The following is a 24,551-nucleotide window of genomic DNA, read 5'->3' as shown; positions in this document are numbered from 1 at the left end:
CAACTTGAAATCATTTGCTACCCATGAATTTTTCTTTTCCTGGAAATAAGTGTTATGATTTATAGTGACAGTAACAGAAACTGCTTTCTATGCTGTCTATATAATTTCTGCCTGCCCACAATGAAGTAAAAGATTCTTTCTGTGGAAAATATTTCCCCATAGAGATGTTACTTAAGTTTTCAAATTTTAATGCTTAGCTATTGTTATAGTACAGGTTTGTTAAATATATTTTAGGGGGACATATAGAAATGTTTCTAATATGTAATTTTCAAAATATTTCTAATGTCTAATTTATTTTCCATGAAAATATTATAGTTTTACCAGAATAAAAAGTAACACTTATTTTTCTTATGGCTATGAATGAAGCTGAGTAGATTTAATTCTTCATTTGTTTCCTAATTTGTAAAACTCAGAATGTGCTCAAAGTTGACAAATAGTCAAATTTTTTTTGTAGTTTTAAGAATTTGAGGAGATAAACAATTCACTTGGTTTGGATGTTAAATAGTTAACTGCTTCCCAAAAGTTAATGTTTTAATGAAAGAACATTCTAAAATATAAACAAATCATCTATAGAATTTACACCAATAAACGTTATGCATGCCTTTTATTTTGAGGCAGAAAGTGTCAGGATTTCATGAATAAAGAAGGCAAGTTCCCTGTTCTCGAGAAATGTACAGTTTAGTGGATGTGAAAGTCTTAACTATAGTGGAGATTCACAAATTTGTGATTTCTTCTCCTTTTCGTCCCTTCCCCCAGGACCATCTTGTTATGCCTCAGGATTACACAGCTTCCTATATGGGAAGACTCAAAGCCTCCTCCTTTTGAATAGAATTTCCATGCAGCATGGTGAGCTTGTAAGGCAAGCACGAGTTATATCTTCCAAAAGGAGATACTTGACTCTTTTACAAAATACAGCTCTGAGGAAAGCCGAGAAGTGCCTTTGAGCTAAACCATGAAAACATATTTTTTAGTATTCCAAAAAGAGTTTGCTTACTCTGGAACAACTTCCTAGCAGCCCTGTCCTCCAGCAATCAGACTGAGTTTTTCACCAGTGTGTTCAACTGCTTCCCTGTTGAAGCCCTCCAAAGACCCTTCTGTTGGAGATATCAGAGCCCTCCATAGCATGCTCCCTTTATGGTAACACTTATCTCCACTGCGTACTTTCCCATTTTTCATCATGTGCCCATTTATGTGCGTTTCTATTTAGGAGGATGTAGGTTCAATTTACTCTGAGATCTGTCGATGCATCAGAAAGTTAGTAACATTAAAAGTCTTCAGAGATGAGGCTGAAGATAGTTATAATCATTGCTATTTAAATCAAGATTTTCTTGCTGCTGAGATTCTAAGACAATTGAGAAATAGCTACATGAATTTTGGTCACTCTTGTCTGGGACTCTTAACTTGGGCTCCAGGATTCTTATCACTGAGTCTCACTCACAAGCACTCTGTTATATGATGTTATATGGTGACTTGCCTAGATATGTTTCCCCTTACTGTTGAGTCTTCTGGTCGATGTTTTGACTTCATGAATCTGTTTTGCCATCCTATTGGATCCTATGGATACTGACACTTGTTTAACTTTTTTGACTTGAGTTATTCCTTGGATGCAGAAGTTCCCTCTAACTTGATTACCCAGTCTTGAATTGACGTGACTTCCCCAGTGACCGCGTGATGCTGAGACCTACCTGGTTAACTGGTTGCTTCTTGTCTTGCAGTGGGGCTTCTCCACCTTTCTCAGGCCAGGCTCTCCTTTGCTCCAAATGCAATGTGGTCATTCTCCTACCTGTGCTCGGATGCCAACATTTCCCCTTATTTCATCATCTGTCGAGAATGTAATTCGTAAGACACGATTTCCAACTCCAAAAGCTTTCATTTCACTAGGATCTTATTATGCATGTAAGCACAGAATTTTCTTCTGCCCCAACATCTGGAAGATTCCTCTCTCTTCATATCTGTCTGTTTCTTTGTTGCCCAGTTTTGAGGCAGCTTTCCTTCATTGCTTTCTAGAGCTGATAGCCTTATCTTAGCGTCAATCCTGGGAGCAAGTTATTAACTTAACAGGAATCAATTAGAACTAAGCCTGCTGCCTGCATTTGATTTTATTGAAATGAGATTTGTTTTAAACTAGTGAATAATCTTTTTTTTAAAGATTTTATTTATTTATTTGACAGAGAGAGACACAGTGAGAGAGGGAACACAAGCAGAGGGAGTGGGAGAGGGAGAAGCAGGCTTCCTGCGGAGCAGGGAGCCCGATGCGGGGCTCGATCCCAGGACCCTGGGATCATGACCTGAGCCGAAGGCAGACGCTTAATGATTGAGCGACCCAGGCACCCCAACTAGTGAATAATCTTGCAGATACTCGCAATCAGCGAGTGCACCAAGATTACGCTACACAAGTTTATAGTGGATAAAAATTGACAAGATAGGAAACAAACAAACAAACAAACAAAAAAATAGGAGGACTTTCTGGTTAGTTTCTATTATAGTTCAGGACAGATCCATGTGACCATAGAAGGTGATTTGAAGGATCAAAAATGTGAACCAAAAAAGTGAGATTGTAAAAAGAAATGAAGCTGTTAACCCTGCACACTAACTGGAGTTGACCTCTGTGACTGGTGAGCCAGGGGAATTTTAAGAGAACCCACAGGGAATAAGTTTTAGTCTTAAACACCCCAGGATTTCTTTTTTTTTTTTCAAGATTTTATTTATTTATTTGACAGAGACACAGCGAGAGCAGGAACACAAGCAGGGGGAGTGGGAGAGGGAGAAGCAGGCTTCCTGCTGAGCGGGGAGCCCGATGTGGGACTCGATCCCAGGACCCTGGGATCACGACCTGAGCTGAAGGCAGACGCTTAACGACTGAGCCACCCAGGTGCCCAACACCCCAGGATTTCTGAGTAAAGCTTTGGCTTGTCGTCAGTGAAGTCAGAGTGAAATAAAAGGAGAAAATAAACTTTGGGGACCCTCAAGCAAGGTAAAAACTGGTCTAAGGTTGTGGAAATGGGTCAAGAGATTTTATAACTCCTAGAATATCCAAGTCAAACGTATCTTCAGGTAGCAAAGGCAGGGTTTTCTGCTGTATATCAGCAATATTCCTATGTAGTTACGACTTACACTTCCCACTCTTCGCTGGATTTTCTATACCATAGTAAGTGAGTTTCTGAACTTTCGTAATAGTGACTTCTTATGGTGTTTATGATGGTCTCCCAAAGAAGACTAGGATAAGTAAGGAGCATAACTGTGCTCTTTAACTGGCAGAGAAGGTCGTGACAATGGTCAAATTCATTCATATGAGAATGTTCCCATCCCTCCTTCATCACAGCCTACTATACAGCTTGTAAATATCCTGCATTTTAAAGAATATGGCAGAGTATTCTTCATCCCAAGTTTTTAAAACAGACTTAAAGGCAACCAACTAATTTTCTTACTACTTGCCCAACTGTAACAACTATGATATCAATAGGTTTAGCAAGTATAGTATGCTACTTCAGGTCAAATTTTGTGTGTGTGTGTGTGTGTGTGTATATATATATATATATATATATATATAGTATTTGCTGCCTAAAGCTGATTGTTTTCTTCTAGGCCTGGTTAATTTTTGCTGTCCTCTAGGTCTATCTGAGCCCTTCATGACTTGTATAATAACAAAAGCAATTAATCTCTATACCTTTTAATTAAAATTCCATATGTGTGATCTGTTTATTCAGGGACTTCAAACTTTCTCTTTTCTATAGGATAGTTAATATAGAAAGTACATTAGGGGATTTACAATTACCATTTAAAACTCATTATTGGTAATGCTCAGCAGCAATACAGTAAACTTATGAACACATCTATGTGCTTCTTTTACTATCTTGCTTTGTGTAGTTGTCTCCCAAGCAAGTTCCTCCAAATTTAACAAGGAAAATTTCACTGCTAATTAGATTTAGAAAATAGTCTGGAAACTAATGAAAAAAATAAATTTAAGAGGGGGTAATTAGTCCAAAATTATCCACAAAATTTTTACTGCTACCCTGTAAGTTCTATTTTCAATTTACTTTTTATATGGTTTGTAAAACAGTGTTTTAAATAAGATATAAATGTATACAAAAATAACTGGTGGAAAAGGCATTTAATGAAGTTCTTGTTTATGTGGCGTGTCCTTATAGGATTTACACTTATTATCACATAGTTTAAAGATTTTTATCACAGTACTTGAAAAAAATCTGCTTGTCATTCTGATATGAGTGATACCTCACTTCGACAGTAGATGGCACTATTGTCCTTTTCTAATAAAGGGCAGCTTCCAAGCAGGCAGAGGCTCGCGCTAGGGACACGCTGTTTCAACTACCATCCAAGAATCAATCTTGAAAGTCATCATTAATTTGAAATGACATCAAAGTTTCATTTTTTTGCTACTCTCTGTTTTAAAAGACCAAAATATCCTTTATACTTTTGCTATTAACTGTTCCATTGGGGTAGCCTAAAATTCTTTCATGTGTAATGATTTTTTTTTTTTTTAATGATTTCAATGCTTTTGCCAGCACAACAGAACAAAGTCTTATGTAAATGATGCTAAGGAAAATCTATCTCTTTATGATAAGGATAATAATACTCTTTATACCTCTTTGATATTTATTATCCCTTTTCAATAATATGACATGCATGACATGGCAATGATCATAAAAGTTAGTCAATACGGTTTTCATTAAGAAGATGCTCCATATTAACATTTTTTTTTACAGATCACTGAAATTGCCCCCCACCAGCTCTTTTGTCAATCTCAAGTCCATTTACTTCTACTTTTTATCCGAAAACAAATAAAACAATGCAATAACAACAATAGAAACTTAGTTCACTATTTTTCCCTGCAATAGTTGTGATTTTTCTATTGTCCGGCTTTGTACCAAGTCAGCTGGTAGTCTCTAATGGATTAATAGCTTGAAAGGGGGCATGTTATTGACAGGCACAAATGGATTTCTAAGCATTTCTCTTAAACTCCTCACTAATGTTCCTTTCACAGGAGCCATTAAGCATGTGAATTCCTTCTTGGAATGTTTTGGTTTTGCTCCAACCAAAGAGATAGGGTTTGCCGTCCTTGGATTTTCATTTTACTTTAATTCTGGAGATCTAGTTTCTTTCCTAGGATTTTCAGGGTTGCTTGATGGTGTGAAATTATGCATTGATAAAAGAATAATTTGGAGACAACCACAGGGAGATCATCTGTATTTGTTTCATTTGCTGTTGAGCTTCTCGCTAACTCAGAAAATTGATGGATGACAATTATGTTTGGGCCTGTGTATATGTATATATAGTTTACTTCAACATGCTTGAGATGTCTTTCATCAGCAAAAAGATGTATTTTATTCCAGCAATTTGGGTACAAAGAGTGCACCCTATGATTCCCCCATTCATTACATCTCATCTATTATGAGAGAAAAAAAAAGCTAATTTTTAAATATCTGATTTGTCAATCTCATATTTAAACAGAAATAGTGTAAATAAAAGTGAAACATATTTTCTAGGAATATGCAAAGATTTGGACATTGTGTTTTGTTTAGAAGCCTAGTGTCTTTCAGCTATACTCTCCTGTAGGTCTTGCTAAGTCAGGACCACATTACTGCTATCCTTTATATTTAGGATTGGTAGTAGATGCCAAATAGCCTGCAGTTGGGTGTTGAATGCTTCAGCCTTATCAGTAACTAGAGCTATTTGAGTCAAAATCATCTCTAATTTCAATCTCAATTTGGTTTATGTCAATCAGGTTCAAGGCTTTGACCTCTTTGTGTTCATCAGAATCCATATGAGACATGACTTTTATCTCTTTAGGTACTATACTGCAAGTAAACAAGGAAAAGTCTTTATGTACTTCTTGGAGTCAAGAAATGTTCTTATTTTTCTTTGTGTTCCATGATTAGTATGATGCCTTTACAGGCTAGTGTGTTGCTCAGCAAATATTTATTCAAGCTTTAAACAGGACAGCTGGCTCTCAGAAAAGCCTCACACTTTGCTCTTCAAGGTTTAATCTATCAGTGGCTTCCCAGTGGCTTCCCATGTCAGTCTGTCTCCTGGGCAGGGTATTGATTCTCTCTTCCTCTCTAGGGACCAAAAATTTCCCTAAAAACAGTATTCTGTTCTACTTGATTTACATGCCTTTCTTTAAAAAAATACCTCAAGATTTTTGTTGCTGGGTTGCATTTATTTTTTCAATTAAAACTTCATCAAGACAATACGAAAGATTCGTTGAGAAGTATAGAACCATACATACATACACATGCAGTGTGTGATTTTTCACAAGCCATACACCCATAAGTGCAATCATAAAACTAAACTTAGAAGCTGTGATCTAGTTATGTCCAGGCAATTTTAATTTAATCATTTCTGAGATTTCTCTTAGGCATTAGAGGTTTGAACTCAGTTAAACTCAGGATTTTACCTCCCTCTCTCCTTTCTGTCTGAATTTGATTTTAAATCATGGAGATTACACAGGCTACAGGAGGATGGGTGTTAATCAATTGTCTTCAGGCCTCCGCTGAAATGTACAACAACTCTCTGCAGTTCTCAGGTGGCAAGTTCCTTCATGATGACACGTGCTGAAACAGCCTAGACCTCATATGCTGCTGAGGGAGGGGACTGAAGCCTCTCTCCATTTGGTATCTCCTCCCCACATCTGGATGACATCTACCAGCTCTCTTCTGTCTCTCTCTCTCTGTTAACTCTTGTGCTTTCCTCATGGACACTGGAAAGGGACAGCCACTCTCAAGTACTCCTCTGGGGCTATGAAAAAGTTACTGGGGCTGCCTCAGGTTGTCTAGCTCTCCCTGCAGCCATTTTTGCTCTCCTGCTCCATGGCATGGTGGCATGTGTGAGAAGCTATAGCTTCTAGAAGTTTCAGGGAGTCAGTAAATCATTCTTCTTTCTTCTCGGATTATCAACCTCATTTAGAGGTCCACTCTTCTCTCTACATCTCCCTGCTCCATCATCACCCACTTGACCTGAAGGAGAAGACGACCCAGGACTTCCCAGAGCAGCGTGTCAGTCTCTCAATTAGACTCCTTTGGTTTCTCTTTTTCCATCCAGCGTAGAAGCTCTTCTCTGATCTACAACGTAAGCAAAAAGCAAAGCAAAGCAAAACAAACATCTCCCTCCGTAGGTATTCTTTTAAATATTTTGCATCGAGCCTGACTTTTTAAAACTGACAGGTTAAGACTTTGCTCTAGGTTTTCTGGTTTTCCCACTGATGTCATCTGGCTATGTTGGCCTTCAGGGTCAAAAGCGAGTTGGGAGTGTAAGGCAGAAAGGAGAAGGGAGTTCATGCCTCACATATCACCCCCATCCTAACACAATATTGTGAACTCTAGGAGGAAAGGACACTCTGCACTTAAAAATAATGTATCATAATTCTATAAAGGATTATGATTTCCTTGTTAAGGTGACAAGCTTGAGATTTTGAAAGATAAAGATGTCATAAGAACAAATTAGATAGAGAGGCATGATGGCAGTGTGGTATCAGTGAAAATTTTAGTCACGAATGTCAGGCAAATAGATTTCCTAATTCTGGTCTAGTTGTCTCCTGCCATCACCCCGGATCTACATCATCGGCTTCGACAAGCTGGGAGGGTCCACAAGCTCATTTTGATTCAGACTGATCCATGTCAGAATGGCTATTTCCTTGTCTCAGCACTGATCTAATAAGTGCAAGTTCATCTTCTGTCTGGCTTACTTAGTATAGGTCAGGGTTTCTCAACCTTGCCACTGTTGACATTTTGGACCAGATAATTCTTGGACAAATTCAGATAATTTGGAGAGCCGTGGAGGACTGTCTTGTGTATTATAACAGCATCCTTGACCTTTACCTACTAGATGCCAGTAGCATTCCTTCCAGTTATGATAATCGAACATGTTTCCAGACATTGCCAAATGTCCCCTGGGAGGCAAAATTGCCTGTACCTCATTAAGAACTACTATATAGGTTTTTTATCATCAATTTTGTGATCTGCTGTACTATACTGTTCCAGTATTATTTCTCTTCTTTACCCAAGACCTCAAAACTCTGTGTAAATGCTTATATATATTTGGGGCAGATTTCAGTTTTGTAGGGCTCTAAGCTTATATCATTTTGGAGTCCTTCCTTAAGAAAAGAAAAACAGGATTATGAATAAAGCTAAGCATAAAAGTTCATAATTATTTTGAATGAGAAAAAAGAAATTATAATAAATCACAAATTTTTAAAAGCTGGCAAATACAAAAAAAATCACAAAATCCAGGAAAAAAATACAATATATTTATTAATTGGCTGTTTATAACACTCCTTTTGGCCTGTATTTTTGGCTACTGATTCTTTGCTAACCTCTTCCAATGATGAATTTTAACCTTATTTCTTATAAAGGGGATAGATAATTTAGGTTTTCTCTATCACGGTTAAATTGACATTTGTTTGTTCTTATGGATATTTCAGAAACGTTTATTTCAGCCTTGCAACTTGTCATGCTTATATGTATTGCAATGCACAAAACATACACTTTTATAAATAGGCATTTCTCTGCTTTCAGTTACTGCTACAGGTTGGTGTCCAGGACAGGGATTCTGATGAATTCTCTTTCCCATGATTGCCATAAAAAAGAGGTAAAACACAAAGAGTGTTTAATAGTAATTAATAATAGTAAATGTTGTATTGTTGAATTGATTCTTGAGAGGAGGACATTTCTGTTTTGGCTAGTCAACCACAAGAACTGAATCTTTTGCTCACAGTTTTACAGGTTTGATTATTGAAGGATTTTCCACAGACTTGCTTCTAGATCCACACATTTCAAACCTTTTTTTCTTCTTCCACTCTGCACATTCTTTCAATTCTTGGTGCCATAGGACACATTCATATAGAAATAAAACCTCTACCTTTTCCCTTTACTGTTAGAATCCTTGGTGAGTAAACAAGGGGATGTAGCAAGCACAGTATACCAGAGAGGCTAGAAAGAACTTAAATATACACAGAAATGACTGTGAACTGTATAAACATAGCCTGCTTTGCCCAAACTAAATATATTCTCAACTTACCTTGCCCTTCGTAGGATCCCCCAAATACCAGCGGCCCCTGTAATACATCTTCAACAAGACAGAAATATCACAAGTGGGATGTTAGAGTGGAAACAGATGTGTTCATTGGTGTTGTTAAAACCTCTTATTTTTTGGCCAAGTTTACAAAAATTTACTCCAGTGAAAATAATTCCTTTGGTCTCTCTCAAGGCTTTGGAAGTGACATGCAAATGAGAGGCCCTGAAACATCAGCTTCCTTAGTTTAAAACAAATGCATTTTAACTACTGCTGCTGCCATAGGGGAAGATGATGGGCAGTGCAGGGGGAGAGCAGATGGAGACAGATTGATATTGTGTCGCAGGAAACAGGAAGAGAACAAAGAGTTCATGTTTTCTAAAGAATTGGAAGGAATATTTTTCAGCAATAATCAATGTAGAAACTTTACTTTTCCTCCTTAAAGCCTGTAGACTTCCAGGAGGACGTCATAGCAGTACAAAGACTTTAGGCAAGAACGATATGGCTTTGTCCACAGACAGGACGAAGTTCACTGTAGCTGGATTGAATAAATGATGGGATGGGTGACATCTTCCCCAACACAACCCCCAACCACCAAAGAAACAACACTCGAACTTGGAGTGTATGGGGAACAGTGAGGGGTGAGGTAGAAAAGGGGTTAGTTTGTGAGAGTGGAAAGTATATAACAAGAACCGTCTTGTGTGTTTAATGCAATTATTATAACGACTTTTTAATTCTTCCTTTCTGCTATTGTCTGAATGTTTGTCTCCCCCCACCCCCAATCATATGTTGAAATCCTACCACTCAAAGGTGATTACATTAGTAGGTAGGTGTTTGAGAAGTGCTTAAATCATGAGGGTTGAACCCTCATGAATGGGATTAGTATTTTACGAAAGAGGCTCAGAGAGATCCCTAGCCTCTTCCCCCATGTGAGGCCACAGTGAGGAGGCAGCGGGCATGGACCGGGCCCTCATCAGAACACAACCATGCTGGAACTTTGATCTTGGACTTCCCAGCTTCCACAACTGTGAGAAATAAATTTCTGTTGTTTAGAAACCACCCAGCCTGTGGTATTTTATGACAGCAGCCTGATTGAACTAAGATACTCTATTAATTCAATGTTTCAACCCAATGATTTTCTTTACCAGCAATGGTTTCTTTCCTTTCCCGTAAGTTTACATTCCTCAAGGCAAGTTCGAAAGTAGATCCTTCATGAAGCCTGATGAGTTCATCCTCTGAATTCCCCAGAGTATTTGGGTTGTACTTTATGCATCTGTTTTCTGTGTTTTCTAATTGTTATTCTCACAATGGATTGCTAGAAGGCAGCAATCCTGGACACTTAGCACGGAGAGATTGTGTGCCTGGTAGAGAGTCTTTGTATCATGGGGTGTGCTCACGCCATGGTTGAAAAAAGAAGCATAGCTTCAACTTTGTCTCTCTGATGCTTAGCATACTACCAGGCATACAGAAGGTGCTCAGAATAATTTTAAATAAATAAACCAGTTATCAGTATTATTATAATTTAATAGAAATATTGTATAAGGTTTAAAAAAATAATAGTTAATATGGAGAGGGTAAAAGTAGTAGTGATTCGGCATACTTCTATGTTTTCACATTTCATACGAGTGATTTTTGTATAGAAGATTTTATTATTTTCTAGAGTTAATGGCTTCTGTTGAACACTTTAGAATTAAAATTTAACTTGAGAATATTTTCTTAATATGAGATTTCATCTCAGCAATATTGCTTGTCTTATCTATTCTTATCATTTATTTATTATTTAGGGTAAATAAATTGCTGTTGCTATTAAAAATCAAAAGAACACTCTAATCACCAGGTCATGAGTTATATTAGTGCTGCATCTTGGCCACAGGTGGAATGTGGGCACAATAATTTCACACCTTCATCCTTTTAGGGCTAACATTTGGACTTATGGCCAAAACCACTTCAGGATTGTCTTCTTTAAAAATAACAACATATAACTGCCTGGATAATTTTGACTTGAATTATTAATCACTTTCATGTGAATTTTAAGTAATGATTTTGTAGTTCATAATTCACCCTGTAATCATTAGTTTTGTTATAGTTATACCAAAAACTTAGTGTATGCTCATGGGAGCAAAAGGATATTGTAGTTTCAGGAATAGCAACTGAAAGTTTGGAGAGAAAGAAGGAAGAATATAATTTGAGCAGTGATAGCTCTTTGGGGGATCCTTGAGTAATCAAGGGGCACTGAAGCTGTTTTGTCTCATAGACTTATGTAAACTCTTAAGACTTTTACATATTCATTATAAGTGGATAGATTTATTGGGTACATTTAAGTGATTTAACATCAAAACAATTTCATGTGAAATCAGTATTTCAGTATTTTTTATTTTCCTTGATTGGCCCATTGCCAAAAATGTCATCAGTTTCTAATTCTAACAAGCTAGAAACTGATTTGTGGAAATGATACATAGAATGATGTGGGGGAGAAACTATCCATGTTAATCACAATTTGAGTGCTTCTCTAGGCCTGCACAGAGGCTTTCTAATATGCCAACCCATCTCCAACGGAGGCTGGTTGAAGGCTAAATTTAAGGATATTTCTTTCAAAAGATTTGGGAGGTTGAATTGGATCCCAATTCTTCAGTCCTTTATATGGCTTCATGGCAGGTGATTTTTTGACTTGATCTTTGGACTTCAGTTTGGATAGATTTTTGGGTTGGATTTTTGAGTTTTACTTTGTCAATGGGGATTTTAAGAGATGTGACATTGTTATGTGCCACTCTTACCCTATAGATAACCAAGGCTGTGTCTGGGCTGGCCTTTGTCATTCTTATGATTATGAGGCACCCTCAGCAATTGGCATCAAGAAACTTTGCAAAAAAAGTTTACAAGTCCTGGTGCCATACAGTGAGGTCATGGGGGAGAGAGAGAGAGAGTGAAAAAGAGAGCAGGCCTGGAATTCTGCTTTTATTGGGGTTGAGGGTGGGGACCTAGGGTTTTTGGCTCACTCTGTATTGGTGAGTTTAAAACAGTGAATATTTAAAGCACAGGAAGAGATAAAACAAAGTAGTCAAATAGTTATTGAAACCAACCAAGAGCTCTAAAATGAAGGAGCCTTAGGGGAGTGGGTGGACCACCTGGTTCTTTTTCTGGTCATGTGGCTGGCAAGGTGTTTATTGGAGACAGCCATCTTTGAAACGGGTGCCTTGGCAATCGAAACTTAAGTCAGGCACTTTCATTACAAAAAAGAGAAAACCCAACCATCAGGGTTTACACTACAAACACGCACAAAGACCTGATATGCTTGAATGCTTGAATTTGCCCTCTTATGCTCTTTCTTTTTTTTTTTTTAAAGATTTTATTTATTTATTTGAGAGAGAGAGAGAGAGCACATGAGAGGGGGGAGGGTCAGAGGGAGAAGCAGACTCCCTGCTGAGCAGGGAGCCTGATGCAGGACTCAATCCTGGGACTCCTGGATCACGACCTGAGCCGAAGGCAGTTGCTTAACCAACTGAGCCACCCAGGCGCCTTTATGCTTTTTCTTTTTACCAAGAGAAGAACATGTAGCATCTTGTCAAGGAGGATGAAAGACACCTGGAAAATATTTGGATTCAACCCGGACTTTGGAGTCAAGCTTGAGTAAGCTGAGCCTCGATCAGCTGAACCCCAGTTGACTCACAGATGCATAAGCAAAAAAGAAAGTCTTACTGTTGTTTGCTCCTGAGTTTTGGAGTGGCTTGTAAGGCCTCAATTTTGTGACAATAGCTGACAGATAGAGTTTAAGATGTTTTGACAGCCCAGTAAGAGCTTGGGCTTCATTTTGCTAATGAGAAAAACGAGACACTAACTGATTTAAGTAATTTTCCTGAGCTCAGACCAAATCTCAGAAAGTAATGTGAGACTACCTGTGTCAACATTACTTTACTTTGAGCCAGGAAATTTTAAATCAGACTTCAAACCCATAAACATCTTAGTTGTTTGCTTTAAAACACTTGCAAAGCATTTTTTCTTGACAGTTTTCTCATCTGGGCAAATAACTCGTCAGAATACCAGTTTGCTCGCCTGAATAAAGAACTTACCTCTTACAACATCCATTAGTTTATTAAGACTACTTTAAGACTTTCACCTCAGATCCTAAACTATTAAGGCACTAACTTTGTCCAATTCTAACTAGATCCCCCTGCCTTGAAAGACTCACCTTAAATAACTTGAGAGAAGACTCCAAAACTCTATAAATATTCTTCCCTATCCTCTTTCTTTGAAATATTACTAAGACAATCAAGATAATAATATCCCCTGCTGAAGTAAATTTAATGCACTTAGCTTTGCTTGTCAACAGCTTTGTTTTTGTTTTTATTTTATTTAGTTATTTTTGGTGGTCTTTATGTGAGAATTGACAGTTGACATAATTAGGATTATTCTGTTGAGCATTAATTAATACATATATTAATAAGAAGAGCAAAAACCTAGGTGTAAGTTTATTGGTTTCCAGTTCTCTTTGCTCCACCGTTAACTCACACTTTGATCAATGCATCAGGCTGACATCTATGGAAGAAAGGAAGGAAGAAAATCATCTTTGAAGTTTCCATGCCTAAAACTGTAATTTTAAGATTCTGAGATCAAACATACATAAAAAAATTACTGGAACAATTTTTTTGTTTGTTCTTGATCTCTCTTAATAAGTGCATAAGTTGTAACATAAATATGATTTTTTATTGTTTTATTTTTGTCTATAAGTGCCTTTAAAACACTGGTATAATTTATCCTTTAAATTAAAGGGTTTTTTTGTTATATAAATTAGTCTACATTAAGAGTCTGAATCTAAATATATTATTTTTCTGATGCTAATTGTATTTTCCTAAAATGACAATACCTATTTGGAATTTACTGGTTCGCAATATTACCTAACCCAAATAGAAATTTTATCTCCCACTAAGTGGCAAATAAAGACAGGCTCCTGCTAAAGAAATAGCACCTAGCTTAATGCCACCTTGTTTCATTGGTCTTCCAGAAGATGTTTATTATTATTTTGCACACAATTCTGGCAGGTCTTCTGCAGATTAAACAAAATAAACTCTAGGATGATACTTTATGTAGACATGCTGATAGCATGTAGAAGAGAGAGCAATTTATCCTCAAAGAGGAAACCACATTACTACTGAAAGCTGTTGTAGGACTACAAAGTACAAAGTCTAGAGACATTTAAAATAGGCCAGTCTTACACGCCTTTGATTTACAGATAGTGAAATAGCAGATGTTCATAAAAATGATGTTCCATCATCTGGAAGCTGACTTAAAGTTTCAGCAAAATTCTTTATTTAAGGATTGAGAGAAATGCACAATACCTTTTTGAAACAGTTATGTACCAAAATTTTGTTCTTTAACTTTCAGAGGTAAAACATTATATGCCTATAAAATCTGAGGGTCCAAAATAATAAAGCATTCAAAGAGTTCCAGATAGCTGGGGTTTTATAATACTTAGCTTTTTGAAATATTCTCTAATGTTTTCTGGTTTGCTTTCTCTTAGCTTAACACCAAATTTCATTAATCCAAGGTTTGATTTATAACATATATTCCTTGACTATTTTGTAAACAATTAAAATTTTCACACTGGCAAGAATTAAGTTCTGCCTTTTAGTTCCATCACCAGTGTTATTTCTATACCCTCCTCTTTACATTTCAAAACTCGTTATTTCAAATATATCAGGAGGATCTTATATGTGATTCACTGAGCAAAGGTTAACTCTAGGAAAATGTTCCACTTTTGATTTAATCAGTTTTTGGTGTGGAAATAAATTCAACTGAGAGATTTTTTTCTTCCAAGTCAAAAACTTTCATTTCTTATAAATAAGATATAGATTGATTACATTTTATGCTTCAGTTGTAATGACTCCATAGCCTGAGCAGAAAATAAGCTAGTCTCTTTGGATGGATGTCACATTAGGAGGTAAGTTTCAAGTCAGGTGTTGCTGGCTTTCAATATTTTTGGCAGCTTAACTGCAATATCTTTTATATGTGAAATAATTAGGGTGTTTAATACCTGAAGCTTTTCAATAGTGAGTGCTCATACTCTTTCCTGCTTAACTTAGCCCATGAAGATGAATATGAAAATGGATGAAAGAATAGGTAAGTAGAAACTTCGTACTTTCAAACAGATGATACATGGGATGAATGAGAAGGGGAAGAAGTTATATTTTTGAATTTACAAATGGAAATTTTCTACACAGTAATGATGGCTATGTTAAAAGGAAAAATTCATCAATCAAAAACAGTGTTGATATATTTTGATATAATGCTGATTTATTTTTTGACTTGTCTGTTTCAATTAACAATGGTTTGGGCAATTGATTTATTTTTTGAATTTTCTACAACAATTAAATCTTTTCTGACAGCCTGAATAATAACCTGATAAGCTCCAGTTCAGTAGCTCTATAGGTATACTGTTGAATTAGTTTGAGAGTAAATATACTTTAAAATAAATGAAACAACATACTAACTTCTACAAAATTAATCACTAATCCCCACTTTTGGGATGGTGTCATACTATACCTTTTTCTTTTCTTTTCTTGTCTTTTTTTTTTTTTTTTAGAGGGACTGGTTCTTTATTTCAAAAAGACACTTGTCAATTTTCAGTATCAAAACAGTTTGTTTGCACTATTGGTTTCTTTCTCTTTCTCCCAATCGGCCCTCAAAGAGAGCACACCAAGGAGAGTGCATTTTAAGCCAATAAGCTGCAGGATGCACACCTAACAGGTGCATCACAGAAACTTCACCAAAAAGAGGAACTGGGGAGGGAAAGAAACTTTAAAAGACCAGCACACAGTTAGCCCACAGACTGTAGAGAATTCTCAGCTAGACGGGATAGCTAATGTGCCCCAACCCTAAAGAAGCAAAGTTTCAAAATAATATAAAATTTAAAAACAGTTTTGTACATAAGCTATTCAAGATTTCTCCAGCACTAACTGATACAAAGCACGAGATGACACTTTTAGAGAGCAGCTTTGGACCTAGCAAAGGGTGACGAGATGAGTTTGTTTCATATGGCTAAATCAGTGGCAAACACATAATTTTCTTTTTTTTCCTTCAAGGAGGCAGGAGAGCAAATAAGTGGTCACCTCAACATAAGGGGAACATGATCCATTCTGTGGGCAGTTAGGGTAAAAAATAGGATAAGGGCTTGGTCTCAGAAGTCTCACCATCTTAATTTGTTTGGTCACTTCTGATGGAAAAAAAATCACAAATAAAGTTGCTCAAAGATACCTTAAAGCTGAAACCCTGAACCACACTTTTTTGGCCACTCCTTCTGGAATCACCTTTCTAATTTGGCTGGTACTTTGGCCAAAGCAATGAAGCTTCCCAGAGTGGGTCTCTTTCTGGGCTCTGACTCTCAGTAAGGCAGGCCCCTGTGGCTTTCCCTCCTCTGTGGAGAGGACAGTATGCACTAAACTGAAAGTTACTTTCGAAATGTGAGGAAGGGGTTAGACTGCTGCTTCAGACTGTGGAATTATTTGGAATGTTTTACAAATGGTCACTACCTCAACAACACCAAAAAAAGGTAATCACAAAATGTGTACATCGCAACACGCTTTTCAAGATACTTTGCATTGTGCTCACATTCCCTTAAACATTGTTCCCAAAGGTGCTCAGCCTCAAGCCCAACTGGAATCTCTAGGGGGAGACAGAGACAGTTTGGTGAAAAAGACACAGGGGTTGGGGTGGGAGAGGGGGCAAAAGGAGAAAGCAGCCTTCCAGTTAGAGATCAGCCCTCAGTTTCAAGGTCAGCTTCGGGCAGGGGTAGGCTGGCCTCAGGCAGAGTCTGGGTCAGAGGGACGAGCAGCGGCAGGGCCGGACTGGGGTGCTCGACATGTCATTCAGGTCAAGCAGAGCCTGGTCCAGCATCCTTTGTGTACAAAGGTGCTCTCCTTTGGTGCATTTCACTTATCTTCCAAATCATCAATTGTCTTCACCAGCTTGGCTACTGATCTCTCAGCAAACTCAGCACGGGTCTCTGCCTCCTTGAGTTTATCCGTGAGAATCTTTATCTCTTCCTCATATTTGTCTTCCCTTTGAGAGTACTTTTCTTCAGCAGCCCTCAGACACTTAAGGTTCTGGTCCGTCCGTCTGATCTGCTCATCCATCTCCCGGCAACGGGACTCTGCCTGCTTAGCTCATTCCTCTGGGCGTTCCAAGTTCCCCTCAGTAATCACCAACTTGCTAGCCACCTCTTCATACTTCCGATCTGCCTCTTCTGCAATGTGCTTGGCCTCTTTGAGTTAGATTTCCTGGAGTTCCATCTTTTCTTCATCTTTTAAGGCTCAGTTCTCAATAACCTTCATACCTCTTTTGCTCTCATCAGCGGCTTTCTCCGCTTCCTCCAGCTTTTGCAGGGCAGTGGCCAGGTGCTCCTGGGCGCGGTCCAGCTCCTCTTCCACCAGTTTGGTCCTACGGTTCAAGGAGGCCACCTCAGTCTCGGCCTGCTCCAGGGCCTGCCTTTCCCCTTCCACTTCCCACTGCAGGCGCTCGGCCCTCTCCTCTGAGCCATCTCCTTGCTGCTGCAGAAACTGGATCCTGCGCTTCACCTCCTCGATGGTGGTGATCCCCGCCATGGTGCCCACCCAGCCCCTGCTCGCGCTCGGCTGCCTGCCTGCTCCACTCGGCACTGCAGCCGCTTCTCTACCCTTTTTTTTTATAAGTATATTTTCTCCTTCTTATAACAAATACTGTTTGTGTGTACACATTTATTTAAATATCAAAATGAAGGGAACCCTCCTACACTGTTGGTGGGAATGCAAGTTGGTGCAACCACTCTGGAAAACAGTATGGAGGTTCCTCAAACAGTTGAAAATAGAGCTACCATACGATCCAGCAATTGTACTACTGGGTATTTACCACAAAGATACAAATGTAGGGATCCAAAGGGGTATGTGCACCCCAATGTTTATAGCAGCAATGTCCACAATAGCCAAACTGTGGAAAGAGCCAAGATGTCCATCGACAGATGAATGGATAAAGAAGATGTGGTATATGTACACAATGGAATATTATGCAGCCATCGAAAGGAATGAGATCTTGCCATTTGCAACGACGTGGATGGAACTGGAGGGTGTTATGCTGAGTGAAATAAGTCAATCAGAGAAAGACATGTATCATATGACCTCACTGATATGAGGAATTCTTAATCTCAGGAAACAACTGAGGGTTGCTGGTGTGGTGGGGGGTGGGAGGGATGGGGTGGCTGGGTGATAGACATTGGGGAGGGTATGTGCTATGGCGAGTGCTGTGAATTGTGCAAGACAGCTGAATCACAGATCTGTACCTCTGAAACAAATAATGCAATATATGTTAAGAAAAAAAAGAAGAAGAAGATAGCAGGAGGGGAAAAATGAAGGGGGGGAAATCGGAGGGGGAGACCAACCATGAGAGACGATGGACACTGAAAAACAAACAGGGTTTTAGAGGGGAGGCGGGTGGGGGGATGGGTTAGCCTGGTGATGAGTATTAAAGAGGGCATGTTCTGCGTGGAGCACTGGGTGTTATGCACAAACAATGAATCATGGAACACTACATCCAAGACTAATGATGTAATGTATGGTGATTAACATAACAGTAAAAAATTTTAAAAATATATCAAAATGAAATTATGTAGAAATAATTCTGTTTTTAGAAGATGACTATCAGAAAGAAAAATGGATCCTTCCTGCGGTCTCAGGAACTCAAGACTATGAGTTGATTAACTGCAACATTGTAATTCACATTTCTAATTTGTGATTAGATAATTAAATGTTTTCACATATTTCCAGTGTGATGAAATCCATGTTAAACTCAGTATATTTGCTCATTCACTGTCATTTAATTTCACTAAATTTGGAGATGTTTATTTGAGAAGTTGTGGAACTCTCACTGTTAGAATATTTTCTTACGGAGGTTTTAGCTCTATTGGGGAGAATTATCTTCTATTTTAGAATAGGTATAAATAGAAATAAAGGAATCATGTTAGTGAAATTTACTTTGATTGGCACACACTTTGAGAATCAATGCCCTCAGGCTTCCTGTTCTTGCTTGCTCAATTCCCCAAGAAGTTGAAAGAGAAACTCTAGGGCTACAGAAATCTAGCAGGAGACATCTGGGAGTGCTTCAGAGGAAATTTGCTCTGCTTTATCATTGCACCTGGTAGCTGAAATTTGACAGATCTGCTAAAGCCCAGGAGGCATACCTGTCTTAGATTAGTCTATAAAAATAGTACTATATAAGATTTACTGAGCTCTTATAATGTTCCAGAAACTTTACTATATCTCCATATAAATTATTTTATAATCCTGTTTTATGGATGAGTCATTGAGACTCACAAGGGTTAAGTAACTATTCCAGTGTCACTCTGCTGCTAAATGGTTGCTTCAGAGGTTGCACTATTTATGACTATGCTGTAGTCACTAATATTCTCTTCTTAGTCTTGGGTTTTTCCTGAATTTCTTGTGCATTATGACACCGACAGGCATCAAATGCCAGTTCAAAAAGTTGTTTCTACATCTTCATTTGCCTTTGTCCCTTTTCATCTGGCAAGAAATGATGATGAAGCTCTAACACAGATGATAAAATTCATGGTTTGGTTAAGAGACATGTATGCCTATATTTTTATTTAAAAATATGTATTTATTTAAAATATGTAAATTGTTTTTTAGCCTTAAAGTTTGTATTATTTTACTTAACACTCCTGAAAATTTTGCATGGATGAAATCAATTCAAATATTCCCTCTGCACTTATGTGCATCCTTTCAGTAGCAAAAGGATTGTTTGGGTTTCATTTGTTCTCTTGTTTGTGTTGCTTAGGTTCCCAGCTCTTGAGGAAGTGTCATTCAAGGCTGTTGAAATACATTCTCTGTGTGTGGGTATGTGTGTTTATGGACTACCCATTGCCATTTGTCTCTTGGACAGATACCCCCAGGGCACTGTAAACCATAACCATTTTGGAGGTGGAATTAAAGTCATTGTTTCACTTTGAAGGCAATGTCATTGAACCCTTTTTGGGGAGTAATTAAAGTAACAATGGGCATAGTTATCTACTGGGAAAAATTTCTGTGAATCAGAAGTAGAAGTTGTGGTAGATTATCCAGAGATCAAAATTTGATAAGGAGCTATCCTGAACATGCTGGTGACTTCATCAACTACTTAATGACTGGCCAGAGAAAACTGGAAAGCACTGTACCAAACACCTGTTTACAAGCACCAAGTTTTGCATCTTTACATGCATATACATTGAAGACACCTATTGGAAACTAGTTGAAAAATGTGATAAGGCAATGGTTCTTAAACTTCAGTGTCCAAAATATTTTGGGAAGCTTGTTAAAACACACTTTACTGGCCTCACGTCAGAGATTCTGATTCCGTAAGTCTGTGTTGGGCCCTAGAATTTGCATTTCTAATAAGTTCCCAAGTGCTGCTGCTGGTTTGAGCACTGAGCTTAGAGAATCACTTGCAAGAAAGAAGATGGTTTTACACCTTGAAATTTATGACCAATTTACAGTTTTAAATAGAAAGTCAACTATGATACCATAATTTTTTTTTTTAAGATTTTATTTACTTAAATGACAGAAAGAGAGGGAACACAAGCAGGGGAGTGGGAGAGGGAGAAGCAGGCTTCCCGCTGCGCGGGGAGCCCAATGTGGGCTCCATCCCAGGACCCTGGGATCACAACCTGAGCTGAAGGCAGATGCTTAACTGACTGAACCATCCAGGTGCCCTGACGCCATAAATTTTTAAAAACTTATTTTCAAAATGTATTCTATGTTGTCACACAGTCATGTACCATAGAATCCACTTTTCCTCTTTTCATTATTTGAATTTTTTTCTTTTTTTTAGTCTTTGTTTTATTTTTAACCTAAGTTGTGTCTCCTCCCCCTTCTCATTATTTCAGTAACATTTTCTAATTTTATGCTGCTATATATTTCTGGAACAGTCATTTTTTTTTCTTAAATAATTTTTCAAAGTAGAATTATCTATTAGATTGTAAACTCCTTGGAATAAGGAAACATGTGCTATTTATTTTTGAATCTCTAATCCACTCTTCTCACTGATGCCTAGTACTGAACATTGTGCATGGAAGAAATCAATAAATATGTGTTGCATTGAATATTGTGTTTTTTACTCTACTTTCCTCCCAAGACCAAAAAAGTCACATATAGAGTTTTAAATCATCTGAAATTTGAGTATTAGGAAGGCAAAGAAAAGAAGGAAAGAACTGAAGGTAAATAGGAGCCTGTAGGAAGAAAAGGTAGTATGCAATAATCAAACCTGAATAAATTTGGATGTTAACCTATTAAATACTTTATTTGAATGTACCATGTTTCCTTATTTTTTGATATTTTCTGGTGCAATATATCAAGACAAAGCAATCAATACAAGTTTATTGATCGAAAATGAGTTAGAACAGTACAAAATATTAAATAGAATTTTATCTGAAAATTGTAGAGAACATTGATTAAATTCAATAACTATTAGATAAATCAAATAAAATGAAATCACAGATAATGCTTCACAAGACAAAATGAAGTGGTTTAAATCAAGGAACTCCTCATAACTGGGAGTTGTTTTATATAAAATATTTTCTTGAGTGAAGAATCATTTAATTTCTATAAAATGTATATAGTAAATAATTTATCATACTTTATATACCTTTGGAATAGTTCATGATATAAAAATATAAAATCTTATTGATGGACATAAAACAAAATTGAGCAAATGGAAAAGTGTACTATGTCCTTCCACAGGAAGACATTATTAGGAAGTCGATACTTCTAAAATTAATATACATATTCAATGCAGCTCTTGTTAGAATTCCAAGGTGGTTTTTTTTTTTTTTGGGAGGGAGGAGGCTTGTATAAATAATATGAATGTCTATTGTCCCAAATTTGCTAAGAAAAAAGAGGTATAGGAAGGAGGTTTGATGTTCTAGATATCCAAACGCTGTATCTGAAAAAAAAACAACAACACTAAACATGAATCGGTATGGCATTGGTATAGAAAAAAACAAGTTACAAGAATAAATATTTCATAAATAAATCTCAATATAAATGAGAATTTAATATATAAAATGATATATTCAATGGGAAAGGAGAAATTATTTTAAAAAGTTCTGATATTATTAACTAGCCACCGGGTAGGAATCTATTTTATCTCTTATACAAAAATAAACCATAGATGAATTGAAGACCAATATGGAAAATAAAAAATAAGAACATTAAGAGTTTTTAGGATTTAGGAGAGTGTTTATAATATCTAAGATTTGGTAAAATATTCTTAACCAAGACTGTACACCCAGAAGACATAAAAGAAAATATAACCATAATTAACTACAGGAAAACTGAAAGTTTTTCATTTCAAAATATATTATAAAGTCAATAACAAGATGATAAATGTGGACAAATATTTATAATAGAATTTATAGACTAAAACCTAATATCAATAATTACAAACAGCTCTCACAAATTGACAAAAAATATAGAAAAGAAGAAAATAATAAAAGAGACTTCATATAAGTTGAAATGACAACAAACATAAAAAGACACTATAGTTCACTACTTGTCAGGGAATGAAAATTAATGGTTGAGAGTGCTGTGAGTGGTGGTGGGCTCAATGGCCTTCACAGTCATAAAATCATATAAGAAGAGGGATTTTCAGAAATATTTTCCAGATTACTTTTTACTCTCAGAAGCTAAAATTGTGAATAATCTTATGGAAAAGATTTTTTTTCATGACTGAAGTTTCTTAGAAAATAAAATATTTATTTCCTTCTAGATTCAAGTATACAATCCAGTAGCCATTGGACATTCTGATATATTTATTAAGAATTCTTGATCATCTAGTAATAATTCTCATCTGAGAACAATGGCCCCTACTTAATGTTCTCTTGCTGCTAAGTTCAGTCATAAGAATATTTTTATATTCTATTTGTTTTAATATTTCAAATGTTTCTATGTAAAAACAAAAAATTATTGCAAGGCATTGGCTGTTTATATAAATATGAAAAATATTTTCTGGATATTGGAGTTGTTAAAGAACTTAAAAAATATTCTGTAAATGCAAGAGAAATGTTAGTGGATATTGGCAGGATGTCAGTTTCCATAGATCTCTACTTAAAGTGTGGAAAATTAGAGCCTTCATAATTGTTAGCTTAGTTGTTGCTATCCTTGCTCAGATCCTGTTTCTCCTGCTATATTTTGTCATCAAGCAACTGTTGTCATTGAAATCCCTCTAATATTTTTGTAAAACATAGATTATTTTTCTCCTGCAGATACTACTAAAGCTTTAGAAGCACCTCCTTGTGCCTGATTAATTTTTAATTTATTGATTAGAAAAACAAAATATGTAAGTGCTCAAAATCATGGTGTGTCTGTGTGAGGTTGGAGGAAGGTGCATCTGCAACTTAGGTCAATTTCTTATGAACACCAAAAAAAAATCTAGATTAAAAAATAGATATTTTCAATGCTAATATTTCTGTAGCATAGAATAAATATGAGTATTTTTATATCTTCTCTTAAGCTTAGTGTTGTGCCTGACACAAAATAGTTCTCTAATGTAGGTATGTTCAATGAGTAAAATGCAATTAATTAGTTAGAAATTGCGATCTTTATTTGTTTATTTACAGTATGCCAAGCATTATGCTTCGTACATATTAAGCTCCTCTAAATTCTTATAATAATGGCATGAAATAAGTATTCTTATTTACCATGATAATTGCAGTATTTACCAAAAGAGCAAAAATGACAGAACTGGGCGGCTGTGGGGGAGCGGATGTAGGGTTTAAAGCAAGCATGGATAGTGAACTGAAGAATTCATTTATCATAACATACACAACATTTTTCATTACAATAATCAAAATTTGACTCTTTTATGTCTTTTTTTTTAAGATTTTATTTATTTATTTGACAGAGAGAGATAGCAAGAGCAGGAACACAAGCAGGGGGAGTGGGAGAAGGAGAAGCAGGCTTCCCGCGGAGCAGGGAGCCCAATGCGGGGCTCAATCCCGGGACCCTGGGATTATGACTTGAGCCGAAGACGCTTAACGACTGAGCCACCCAGGCGCCCCCAAATCTGACTCTTTTAGAACTGACATATGTATCTTGGATTTTTATCCATTACCCTTCATTTAATCCATTATTCTCATTTTGCCTGAGTCTGTGATTTGCATGGCTCTGTGTCTTGTCCCTGGACACTCAGTTTACACTCAGCCCTCTAACTTTGATAAATCCTTTGAGACACAGCTCTCTATCCCAACATTCCCCCAGACTGATCATTCTGAATACAATACCTAACCGGTTTATCTACCCCCAGCCCTACTCTCCCAGTGGAGGAACAACAAACAATAAAGTGTTACCTTAAAAAAAAAAAGGAAAATTCAAACTCTGTTTCCCATATTCCCCAAAGAACTGAGCATTGCAGGTGTATGTCTAAGAGGAAGGTTTTGTTTTATTTTCATTCTTTACTCTCCTTCTCTCCCTCCTTCTCTTTCTTTCTTTCTTTCTTTCTTTCTTTCTTTCTTT

At 36.9% G+C, this 24,551-nt stretch overlaps 1 pseudogene; it reads right to left on the bottom strand.

The window, feature by feature from the left end:
- Positions 1-16,830: 16,830 nt before the first annotated feature.
- Positions 16,831-17,676, bottom strand: LOC112839272 (uncharacterized; annotated as a pseudogene).
- Between the last annotated feature and the right edge of the window lie 6,875 nt (positions 17,677-24,551).

This window comes from Callorhinus ursinus, unplaced genomic scaffold (genome assembly GCF_003265705.2).
Source record: "Callorhinus ursinus isolate GAN/ISIS: 27379988/994484 unplaced genomic scaffold, GSC_fseal_2.0 scaffold2, whole genome shotgun sequence".
Classification (NCBI taxonomy): Eukaryota; Metazoa; Chordata; class Mammalia; order Carnivora; family Otariidae; genus Callorhinus; species Callorhinus ursinus.
The sequence above is the reverse complement of the archived record's forward strand: the minus strand, read 5'-3'. Positions and strand labels throughout refer to the sequence as shown.